Raw genomic sequence first — 13,350 nt, 5'->3', positions numbered from 1 at the left:
CCAGTACCTCGCGTACATAACTACGCCCTTGAAATACCATGGGCATAGGGGAAGGGGCACAATAACGGCACGCCCAAAATACGGCTTAAAACGTACTAGGGGCTGCCGGATTCTTTTTTTAATTTTTTCTTACTTTCACGACTCCATACTTCGGACGACCTGTTCGGCAATTCGACTGCCGCACAAACGATGCAAGATCCAGGGAGGCAGACAAGCCATGCCGCATTATGGAACTCCCAGGTGGTCTCTGTTACGAGCGGTATACCTATTTTAAATACAATTCCGCGGCCTGCCCCTGGTCAGGACATACTGAATAGTCCAATATCTTTGGCTTACCGCACTATTTGTATCATTCGGCTTTGATAAATAGCCTCTCTATAAACAATGCTTAGCTTCTTGTCTATTTTTTGCATTATCTTCTTTTCACATTTATGGTTATTAAATGACATGATTGCACCCGTACACCATGGTACGGCAAACACGCCAGGGGCTTCAGTACCCCTCATAATGGTGTGAGAAGTTCGTACACTTTCACAAGTGCGGCACCCCGAACTTATAGCACTATATGCATCGGCTCCGAATCATGATTTGGGTCAATAGTTGGGTTTGCCCGGCTCCTATGTTTTGGTGCCTTACGTTCCACTCTATCGGCTAAGGTAGCACTAGGAGAACCACTACGATTGTGCCCCGGTTCAGCTGGGTTAAGCACCTCAGTGGAGAAAGCTAAAACTGACTGTCATGATGTGGCGAGAGACCGGTCGCTGTTCGAGAGGTTTTTCGAGTCCCTAAAGGCTTATGCCGCTTCGAGCGAGGAGCTGGCTTTGTCCGGCCAAGGCGTGGATAGCGCCCCGAACTCGGTCTTCCGAACTAGGGGCTTCGCCGAAATTTAAAATTATAGAGTTCTATGGCTAAGTGAGAGTGTTCAAGCATTATAGTCCGATTGCCTGGTTCGTTGTGCTGAGCGCCTCCCTCGAAGGACCCAACTATGGGAAAAAGAGCGCTCAGGTTTATCCCGAACACCCCAGCACTAGTGGCACGGGGGCAGAAGCCAACGACTGGCCATCTCTCAATTTTTGATAAACGGCCGCACAGAAAGTAATATTTTAAATTCAATAAGCATTGCTTAGCGCATATGAACAAGTTTTCAGCGCACAGGATAAACACGAGCGAGTTCATTCAAATATCACATCCTTGGTACATTCATCCGCCACAAGGCGGGCACCTGCAAGAACATCCTTGTAGTAGTTCTCGGGCTTGCGATGCTCCTTCCCCGGCGGCGGCCCGTCCTTCACAAGCTTCTCACCGTCCAGCTTACCCCAGTGCACCTTTGCACGGGCAAGGGCCCGACGGGCACCTTCGATGCAGACGGAGCGCTTGATGACCTCAAGCCTCGGACAGGCCTCCACCAGCCGCCGCACCAGCCCGAAATAGCTCCCAGGCAGGGCCTCTCCGGGCCACAGCCGAACTATGAAGCCCTTCATGGCCTGCTTGGCCGCCTTGTGGAGCTCGACCAGCTGTTTCAGCTGGTCGCTCAAGGGCACAGGGTGTCCGGCCTCAAAATACTGAGACCAGAACACCTTCTCCGTTGAGCTACCCTCTTCAGCTTGGTAGAATGCGGCGGCGTTGGATACGCTGCAGGGAAGATCTGCGAATGCCCCTGGAGAGCTCCGGATTCGGGTAAGTAATAGGTAGTTCACTTTTATATTTCTGCTTTGCATAAAGAATGCCTTACCCGCTGCTATCTTCCTCATCTCCTCCAACTCTTGGAGGGCCTTTTGGGCTTCGGCCTTGGCAGACTTGGCAGCCTCTAGGGCCGTTGCAAGCTCGGATGCTTGCGCCTTCGACTCCAGCTCCAAACTCTCATGTTTTTTCATGAGAGCCTGAAGCTCTTGCTGCACTTCGCCAACCTGAGCCCCAAGTCTGTCTCGCTCGGTGCGCTCCGCGGCCGTTTTCTTTCGGCCTCAGACAACGCCTGCTTAAGGGGTCGCCACCTCAGTCGTGGCCCCTACAATAAGCAGTTCAATCCTGTTACTCTTTTTGCAATCAAGCCTTTTTATAGGCACTTTTCCTGTAAGGTATTTCTTACCTTCTTCCTCCTCGAGCCGCCGCTTGGCAAGGCCGAGCTCTTGCTCGGTCCGCTCGAGGTCCTGCTTCAAGACACCCACCTCCTCAGTCAGTGCGGCGGTGGATAGCAGCGAAGCCTGCATACGCATATCGACTCTTTTTTAGACTCCTGCGAAATTTAATAGATCCTCTATTCGGCTTTTCTTTCTGAACGCCAAATAGAGCATCAGGGGCTACTATCTATGTGGTAATATTTTTACATATTTTTACTTACCTCGAAGCCTGTTAGAAGGCTAGCGCAAGCTTCAGTCAGTCTGCTCTTGGCGGACTGAACCTTCTGGATCACCGTACTCATAATAGTACGGTGCCCCTCGTCGATGGAGGCGTCGTCAAGCACCTCCAGCAGATTGTCCGGCACCTCCGGTTGGACGGAGGCCGCCGGCTCAGAAGGCTTGCTCCTCTTGGAAGGAGTTCGCCTACCGCGGTCCGGAACTGTGGAAGATTCCGGCGCGGTGTCCGGCACAAAGCCGGACTGAGAGACCTGGGGAGCCTTATCCCCTTCACTACCGGAGTCCGGGAGGTTGCCTTGCGGCTCCTCCGGGACCACCTCCTCCTGCCCCGAAGCTTGTCGCGACGCCACTTCGGCGTCGTCTGCAGTGCGGGGGGAGACAGTGGGCGGAACTGAGTTCACGTCCGATGAGTCCAGGGAGCCGCCCGACGATTCGTCAAATTCGGCCCGGGGCGAACTGCATAATTACATTCGACATTAGGGAAAGCTGTGCAACAAAGGAACATCATGAGTTACTCTGATATCTGAACTTACGATTTTGCCGGACGCTTGGCCCTGTTTGGCCCCTCCTCTTTGCCCTCTTCGGCGTTGGGGGCGTAGTCCGGCGGAGGGGTCTTCCTTTTCCTAGACCCCTCGGCCTCCCCCGTTGGGGCGGCCTTCCTCTTCTCTCCTCCCTCCGCTGGGGAGGAGAGTTTTCTTCTTCCTCCTCCTCGTTTTCGTGGGAGGAGGGCGTCTCGGACTCGCCAGATGACGAGTCTAACACCACCACGTTGCGGGCACTCTTTCGAGTCCCCGTGGTCTTCTTCTTCTTGGCCTTCTTCTCCGGCACCACATAAGGCGCCGGAACCAGCAGCTTTGCTAGTAGAGCTGGGGCTGGGTCTTCGGGCAGCGGAGCCGGACAGTTAATCGGTCCGGATATCGCCCGCCAAGCCTGTCAAAGGTAAGGGAGTTTAGATCCCGCATAGAGTCAAACTATGAAAAAAGCTTAAACATCCTGTAAAAGGTGTAGATGGTATACCTCGCTAGCGTGACGCTGTGAGTTGTATCCGCGGTCCTCGGAAGCGGATGCGGGAGCCTCAACGCCCTTGAATAGCATCTTCCAGGCGTCTTCGTACGTTGTGTCGAAGAGCCTGCTGAGGGTTTGATGCTGCGCCGGGTCGAACTCCCACAGATTAAAATCCCGTTGTGGGCACGAGAGGATCCGGCAGACGAGCATAACCTGGATTACATTAACAAGCCGGATTGGCTTGTTCACCAGGGACTGGATGCATGTTTGCAATCCGGTCACCTCTTTTTTGTCACCCCATGACAGACCCGTCTCTTTCCAGGACATAAGCCGCGTGGGGGGTCCGGATCGGAACTCGGGGGTTGCGGTCCATTTCGGATCGCGCGGCTCGGTGATATAAAACCACCCGGATTGCCATCCCTTTAGGGTCTCCACGAAAGAGCCCTCGAACCATAGGACGTTGGCCATCTTGCCCGCCATGGCGCCTCCGCACTCTGCCTGGCTGCCGCGCACCACCTTGGGCTTGACGTTGAAGGTCTTGAGCCAGAGGCCGAAATGAGGGCGGACGCGGAGAAAAGCCTCGCACACGACGATAAACGCTGAGATGTTGAGGATGAAGTTCGGAGCCAGATCGTGGAAATCTAGGCCGTAGTAGAACATGAGCCCCCGGACAAATGGGTGGAGTGGAAAACCCAGTCCGCAGAGGAAGTGGGGGAGAAATACTACCCCCTCATGGGGCCTTGGGGTGGGGAGAAGCTGCCCCTTTTCGGGAAGCCTGTGCGCGATGTCCTTGGACAGGTATCCGGCCTTCCTTAGCTTCTTAACTTTGCCCTCCGTGGCAGAGGAGACCATCCACTTGCCTCCCGCTCCGGACATTGCTGGAGAAGGTTGAGGTGGGAAGTGCGGGCTTGGGCGCTGGAGCTCGGGTGCGCAGGAGATGGATAGGCAAAGGAGGAAGAAGGAGTAGGTAAAAAGGTGGATCCTTGTCCCCTTATATGGGCGGATGCGGTTGTGCGTTCCCACCTGCCTAGTAAAACTCACTTGCCTCCCAAGCGCCGCGATAAGTGGCACGGTTGGGTTACCCACGTCCGTATTGATGAGAATCCCGTAAAAGGGGGGTACACGATCTCTGCTTTGACAAGACGTGCCAAGGAAACCGCCTCGCAAAACACGCTGAGGTGGAAAAGTGAAAACGATTCGAGTGAAGGACTTGGCTGTAGTGTGATGACGCACTGCGAAATACTTCAGCAAATTTGATTTGTGTTAATATTATTCTCTCTACGGCAATATGTGGAAGCTTATTTTGCAGAGCCGGACACTACTCTTGGTGTTTACAATCTTCTATGAAGGACTTGGAGGAGGAACCCGCCTTGCAATGCCGAAGACAATTTGCGTGCCGGACTCGTCGTCATTGAAGCCTGGTTCAGGGGCTACTGAGGGAGTCTTGGATTAGGGGGTGTTCGGGTAGCCAGACTATACCTTCGGCCGGACTCCTGGACTATGAAGATACAAGATTGAAGACTTCGTCCCGTGTCCGGATGGGACTTTCCTTGGCATGGAAGGCAAGCTTGGCGATGCGGATATTCAAGATCTCCTACCATTGTAACCGACTCTATGTAACCCTAACCCTATCCGGTGTCTATATAAACCAGAGGGTTGTAGTCCGTAGGCAATAAACTCCATATACAACAATCATACCATAGGCTAGCTTCTAGGGTTTAGCCTCCTTGATCTCGTGGTAGATCTACTCTTGTACTACCCATATCATCAATATTAATCAAGCAGGACGTAGGGTTTTACCTCCATCAAGAGGGCCCGAACCTGGGTAAAACATCGTGTTTCCTGCCTCCTGTTACCATCCGGCCTAGACGCACAGTTCGGGACCCACTACCCGAGATCCGCCGGTTTTGACACCGACACCTGTATTTACAAGAAAGTGAGTGGGAGCACTACAACATTTCTGATAAGTATATGTGAATGACATATTGTTGATCGAAAATAATGTAGAATTTTTCTGGAAAGCATAAAGGAGTGCTTGAAAGGAGTTTTTCAATGAAAGACCTCAGTGAAGCTACTTACATATTGGGCATCAAGATCTATAAAGATAGATCAAGACACTTGATAAGACTTTCAATAAGAACATACCTTGATAAGATTTTGAAGGAGTTCAAAATGGATCAGTCAAAGAAGGAGTTCTTGCCTGAATTGTAAGGTGTGAAGTTGAGTGAAGACTCAATACCCGACCACGGCAGAAAATAGAAAGAGAATGAAAAATCTTTCCCTATGCCTTACTCATAGGTTCTATAAAGTATGTTATGCTATGTACCAGACCAATTGTGTACCTCACCATGAGTTTGGCAAGAGGGTACAATAGTGATCCAGGAGTGGATCACTAGACAGCGGTCAAAATTATCCTTAGTGGAATAAGGACATTTTTCTCGGTTATGGAGGTGACAAAAAGTTCATCGTAAAGGGTTACGTCGATACAAGCTTTGACACTGATCCGGATGACTCTAAGTCTCAATCTGGATACATATTGAAAGTGGGAGTGATTAGCTAGAGTAGCTCCATGCAGAGCATTGTAGACATAGAAAATTTGCAAAATACATACGGCTCTGAATGTGGCAGACCCGTTGACTAAACTTCTCTCACAAGCAAAACATGATCACACCTTAGTATTCTTTGGGTGTTAATCACATGGCGATGTGAACTAGATTATTGACACTAGTAAACCCTTTTGGTATTGGTCACATGGTGATGTGAACTAAAGATTGTTAAACCACATGACGATGTGAACTATTGGTGTTAAATCACATGGCGATGTGAACTAGATTATTGACTCTAGTGCAAGTGGGAGACTGAAGGAAATATGCCCTAGAGGCAATAATAAAGTTGTTATTTATATTTCCTTATATCATGATAAATTTTTATTATTCATGCTAGAATTTTATTAACCGGAAACTTAGTACATGTGTGAATACATAGACAAAACGGAGTGTCCCTAGTATGCCTCTACTAGACTAGCTCGTTAATCAAAGATGGTTAAGTTTCCTGGCCATAGACACGTGTTGTCATTTGATGAATGGGATCACATCATTAGAGAATGATGTGATGGACAAGACCCATCTATTAGCTTAGCATTAATGATCGTTTAGTTTTATTGCTAATGCTTTCATCATGACTTATACATATTCCTTTGACTATGGGATTATGCAACTCCCGAATACTGGAGTAATACCTTGTGTGCTATCAAACGTCACAACGTAACTGGGTGATTATAAAGATGCTCTACAGGTATCTCCGAAGGTGTTTATTGGGTTGGCATAGATCGAGATTAGGATTTGTCACTTCGAGTATCGAAGAGGTATGTCTAGGCCCTCTCGGTAATGCACATCACCATAAGCCTTGCAAGCAATGTGACTAATGAGTTAGTTGCGGGGTGATGCATTACGGAACGAGTAAAGAGACTTGCCGGTAATGATATTGAACTAGGTATGATGATACCGGCGATCGAATCTTGGGAAAGTGACATACCGATGACAAAGGGAATGGCATATGTTGATATGCGGTTTGACCGATAAAGATCTTCGTAGAATATGTAGGAGCCCCTATGAGCATCCAGGTTCCGCTATTGGTTATTGACCAGAGATGTGTCTCGGTCATGTATACATAGTTCTCGAACCCGTAGGGTCTGCATGCTTAACGTTCGATGATGATTTATATTATGAGTTATGTGATTTGATGACCGAAGTTTGTTAGGAGTCCCAAATGAGATCACGGCCATGACGAGGAGTCTCGAAATGGTCAAGAGGTAAAGATCGATATAGTGGAAGGCTATATTCGGACATCGGAATGGTTCCGAGTGCTTCGGGTATTTTTCGGAGTACCGGAGAGTTAAGGGAATTCGCCGGGGGAAGTTAATTGGCCTTATTGGGCTTTAGTGGGGAGAGGGAAGAAGGGCCATGAGGTGGCGCGCGCCTCCCCCCTGCCCAAACCGAATTGGACAAGGGGTGGGGCGCGGCACCCCCTTTCCTTCTCCCTCTCCCTCCTTTCCTTCTTTCCTACTCCGAAAAGGAAAGGGAATCCTACTAGGGAGTCCTAGTAGGACTCCATACACTTGGCTCACCCCTAGGAGGGTCGGCCTCTCTCCCTCCCTCCTTTATATACGTGGGCAGGGGGGACCCCAAAGGCACTCCAAGATTTTTCTTAGCCGTGTGTGGTGCCCCCTCCACATATTTACACCTCGATCATATTGTCGTAGTGCTTAGGCGAACCCCTGCGTCGGTAACTTCATCATCACCATCAACACGCCGTCGTGTTGACGAAACTCTCCCTCGGCCTCAGCTGGATCTAGAGTTCGAGGGACGTCACCGAGCTGAACGTGTGAAGATCACGGAGGTGTCGTGCGTTCGGTACTTGGATTGGTTGGATCGCGAATACGTTCGACTGCATCAATCGCGTTACTAAACGCTTTCACTTTTGGTCTATGAGGGTACGTGGACACACTCTCCCAGCTCGTTGCTATGCTTCTCCTAGATAGATCTTGCGTGATCGTAGGTAAATTTTTGAAATACTACGTTCCCCAACACAAATATCATTGGTAAATAATATATGGAGTTGAGCACCATGTTTAAGTACAGATTACAGCGGGAAGAAGGGGTGTTACACCACTGCATTGAGGGGGAGAACTATTGGTGTTGAAGGTAGCAAGATTGTTGATGTAGATCGCCGTCACGATCCTTGCCCCGATGGTGCTCCGGTGCCACCAGGAGAGAGGGGGAGAGTGTTGGGAAACGTAGCATGCAATTTCAAAAAAATTCCTACGCTCACGCAAGATCTATCTAGGAGATGCATAGTAATGAGAGGGGAGAATGTGTCCACGTAACCTCGTAGACCGAAAGCGGAAGCGTTTGACAATGTGGTTGACGTAGTCGAACTTCTTCTAGATCCGACCGATCAAGCACCGAACGTATGACACCTCCGAGTTCTGCACATGTTGAGCTTGATGACGTTCCTCGTCCTCTTGATCTAGCAAAGGTGTCGATGAAGAATATGAGTTCCATTGGAACGACGGCGTGGTGACGGTGATGGTGAAGTGATCCGCGCAGGGCTTCACCTAAGCACTACGAAGATATGGCCGGAAGCGTAAACTGTGGAGGGGGGCACCGCACACGGCTAACGATTGTTGTTTTGTGCTCTAGGCACCCCCTCCCCACGTATGTATAGGTGGGAGGGGGAGGGGAGCAGAAAGGGTGCGCCCCACGTAGGAGGAATCCTACTTGGGGGCCTCCTCCAATTCGGCCTCCCCCCTTCCTTTTCTGCCGTAGAGAAAAGGGAAGGGGGAAGGAGAGAAGGAAGGGGGGCCGAACCCCTTCTCCTCCTTGTCCAATTCAGCCACATGCCTAGGGGCAGCCCTTGTGGGCTGGTGTGCTCCCCTCTTATGGCCCATATCTTCCCCCCGTGGGTTCCGATACCCCCCCCCCCCCCCCCCGGTACTCCGATAAATACCCGATGCGATCCGGAACACTTCGGTATCCGAATACTATCATCCTATATATCACTCTTCACCTCTCGACCATTTCGAGACTCCTCGTCATGTACGTGATCTCATCCAGGACTCCTAACAACATTCGGTCACCAAATCACATAACTCATATAATACTAAATCGTCATCGAACGTTAACCATGCGGACCCTACGGGTTCAAGAACTATGTAGACATGACCGAGACACCTCTTCGGTTAATAACCAATAGCGGAACCTGGATGCTCATATTGGCTCCTACATATTCTACGAAGATCTTTATCGGTCGAACCGTTATGACAACATACATTATTCCCTTTGTCATCGGTATGTTACTTGCCCGAGATTCGATCGTTGGTATCCTCATACCTAGTTCAATCTCCTTACCAGAAAGTCTCTTTACATGTTCTGTAATACATCATTCTGCAACTAACTCATTAGTCACTTTGCTTGCAAGGCTTCTTATGATGTGCATTACCGAGAGGGCCCAGAGATACCTCTCCGATACTCGGAGTGACAAATCCTAATCTCGATCTATCCCAACCCAACAAACACCTTCAGAGATACCTGTAGAGCATCTTTAAAATCACCTAGTTACGTTGTGACGTTTGATAGCACACAAGGTATTCCTTCGGTATCTGGGAGTTGCATAATCTCATAGTTGAAGGAATATGTATTTGAGATGAAGAAAGCAATAGCAATAAAACTGAACTATCAATATGCTAAGCTAACGGATGGGTCTTGTCCATCACATCATTCTCCTAATGATGTGATCTTGTTCATCAAATGACAACACATGTCTATGGTTAGGAAACTTAACCATCTTTGATTAACGAGCTAGTCTAGTAGAGGCTTACTAGGGACACAGTGTTTTGTCTATGTATCCACACATGTATCAAGTTTCTGGTTAGTACAATTCTAGCATGAATAATAAACATTTATCATGATATAAGGAAATATAAAATAACAACTTTGTTATTGCCTCTAGGGCATATTTCCTTCAGAGAGAGCCCCCCCACCTTCTTCTTATTCGTTGGCCTCCCCCCTAGATGGGAGGAGAGTTCCCCCTCTAGTCCATGGCCTCCATGGTGGCGGAGGGGCGGGAGCCCCTCCGAGATTGGATCTCCCTCTGTGTTCTCTTCTGTTTCGCATTCCCCAGATCTGGCCGAAAACCGTTTCTTATATTCCCAGAGATCCGTAACTCCGATTGCGCTGAGATTTTAACATGATTTTTTCGGATATAAGCTTCCTTGTGCCCAAATTAGAGATCCAACCGACGTTCGAGGAGGGCACAACCCACCACCACACTCCAGGGTCCTGGGGCGCGCCCTGGTTTCTTGTGGTCACTGTAGGCCTCCGTTTGTGTTGATTCCACCTCCCAAAATTCACAAATATTCCAAAATAATTCTCCGTAAAATTTTATTGCATTTGGACTTCATTTGATATGGATATTATGCGAAACAAATATGCAAAAAACAGGAATTGGCACTGGGCACTGGATCAATAGGTTAGTCCAATAAATCATATAAGATGTTGCCAAAAGTCGTATAATATTGGCATGAAACAATCAAAAATTATAGATACGACAGAGACGTATCAATGATCATCGTTATCATTATCGCTTGGTAAATGCTTTTTACCGCATTGTGTCTCCTTATCTGAAATAGAAATGTTATTAGGATTCTCAACATGTTTTTCTACAACAGGTTCACTAGAAGCATGCAAAGTTTTATTCTTATTCTGTTTCTTCTTCTTCTTCTTAGGTGAACTAGGTGTAGTATCATTAATTGTTTGAGAATCTTGTTCAATTCTTTTAGGATGGTCCCTAGGATATAAAGGTTCGTGAGTCATTCTAGCACCTCTGGTCATTACTCTAACAGCATGATTGAGGGAGTCCTGGATTAGGGGGTGTTCGGATAGCCGGACTATACCTTCCACCGGACTCCAGGACTATGAAGATACAAGATTGAAGACTTCGTCCCGTGTCTGGATGGGACTTTCCTTGGCGTGGAAGGCAAGCTTGGCAATGCGGATATTCAAGATCTCCTACCATTGTAACCGACTCTATGTAACCCTAACCCTATCCGGTGTCTATATAAACCGGAGGGTTGTAGTCCGTAGGCAATCAACTCCATATACAACAATCATACCATAGGCTAGCTTCTAGGGTTTAGCCTCCTTGATCTCGTGTAGATCTACTCTTGTACTACCCATATCATCAATATTAATCAAGCAGGACGTAGGGTTTTACCTCCATCAAGAGGGCCCGAACCTGGGTAAAACATCGTGTTCCCTGCCTCCTGTTACCATCCGGCCTAGACGCACAGTTCGGGACCCACTACCCGAGATCCGCCGGTTTTGACACCGACATTGGTGCTTTCATTGAGAGTTCCTCTGTGCCGTCACAATCAGGAAGGATGCCTCCTCCCGTCTTTAAAGACGGCGCCGTTGTTAAGGGAGCCTTGGCTGTCGGCCAAACCCTCCGGCTAGGTGGTTTCCTCATGACCGCCTGTTCGGCTGTTGCGCCGACGGTGACCTCTCGGGTCATCAAAAGCAACCTACACGTCAGCTCGGAGCTCGTCGAGCAGCTAGATCCAATGGAGCTCTCTTCCGTAAACAAGCTCTTGGATCGCATCGCCGCCCTGGGGGTCGCTATGGATTACGACCAGGTTGGGCTTAAACCCGATCTAAGAGAAATTAACTCTCCCCAAGTCACCCACCACGTTGCCGTGGTAGAGACGCAGTGCGGCGACCCTCATCTATTTTAAGGACTAGCTACGTCCAAATTCCCGACCCCTCCAAGACGGATACCCGCGGAGGGGGAGATGTAACTCAAGACCTGAGCTTAGGATCAGGCAACGGGCCAGATTCACTGGACAACATCCAAGAATCCGAACTTCAGAGTTCGGAAACTCTTCGGCCTCCGAATCTTGGATTGGGTGAGGTTTCAGATTCAACGACACCTGCCCACCCGATCATAAGCGATCTCTCCCAAATCAGGCAGAGGCCCAAGGAAACAGTACATCATTACTGGGCCAGATTCCTCCTGGTTATGAACATGATAAAGGATTGCCGCGAGGAAGACGCAATCTCAATTTTCTGTAGTAATTGCACGGACAAGGGAATCCTTAACGCCGTAAGTCGTCGTGATATCACATGCTTCGCTGACTTGGCGTCCATAGTACAAAAATACTGTGCGATGGAAAGCGCCTGGAAAACCGAAATAAATTTTTGGGATAATCCAGCCTTGAATAGTAATCCCGTCCGAACTAAGAGGGTGCATCATTACAGGACACCCGGGATAAACACCAAAAAGCCAAAACCCTCTACAGGGCATGGAACCGTACTGGAAAGATGGCTTGATGGACCCTGTAGAATTCATAGTACAGAGGACGCCACACCAACTCACAGCCTTAGAGCATGTTGGATACTCCGGCAGGTGGCCAAAATCGGCGAGGACCTCTTAATTCCGGAGGCCGCAGAAAGCCAGCCCAAGGACACCAGTACCGTTCTCACAGTCTTCGAGACTTTCGCATCAAACAATGTGCGAAAAAGAACACTCCGCAGCCTCACCGAAGTCTATCAAGTTGCAACAATAAATCCATGGAGCGACACTGCCATTACCTTCAACACAAGTGATGAACCTAGATTCCGAACAGCCCGAGCACCAGCCGCATTGGTCCTCAGTCTCATAGTGTACGGCTTTCGCCTCACCAAGGTGCTCATGGATGGAGGCAGCGGACTGAACCTCATTTATGAGGAAACCCTTCAAAAAATGGAAATAGACTGGAACCGCGTCGAGCGAAGCAGCACAACCTTTAGAGGAATAATCCCCAGTCGGGAAGCGCGCTGCACAGGAAAAATCACACTAGATGTGGTGTTCGGCACGCCGGATAATTACAGGTCCGAAGAAGTCACGTTTCAGGTGGCCCCGTTTAAGAGCGGATATCACGCTTTACTAGGGCGGGAAGCATTCACAATCTTCCAAGCAATACCCCATTACGGGTACATGAAGCTTAAGATGCCCGGGCCGAATGGAATTATCACTCTAGATAGTGATCTGGACATAGCACTCCATGCCGAAAACAAGACGGCCGCATTAGCCCTTGAGGCGCTATCCGAAGCCTTAGCGGCCGAGGAACTGACTGCGCTGCGCTCCACGGTTAACAGGGATGATGTGATACTCGATAAGAGATCCAAATCCACATCCTTCAAGCCAGCTAACGAAATAGTCAAATTCCAGGTCCATCCAACGGACCCCAATAAAACAGCTTCCATCGGGGCACGACTGAACCCTGACGCAGACGCCGCACTGCGAGAGTTCCTACGAGAGAACTGGGACATCTTCGCCTGGCACCCTTCAGACATGCCAGGGATCCCACGCAGGCTGGCCGAACACAGCTTAAACATCCTAAAAGGATTTAAACCTGTCAAACAAGCCCTTCGGCGTTTTTCCGAACCCAAGAGAA

Source organism: Triticum urartu, chromosome 5, assembly GCF_003073215.2.
Source record: "Triticum urartu cultivar G1812 chromosome 5, Tu2.1, whole genome shotgun sequence".
Lineage (NCBI taxonomy): Eukaryota > Viridiplantae > Streptophyta > Magnoliopsida > Poales > Poaceae > Triticum > Triticum urartu.
The sequence above is the reverse complement of the archived record's forward strand: the minus strand, read 5'-3'. Positions refer to the sequence as shown.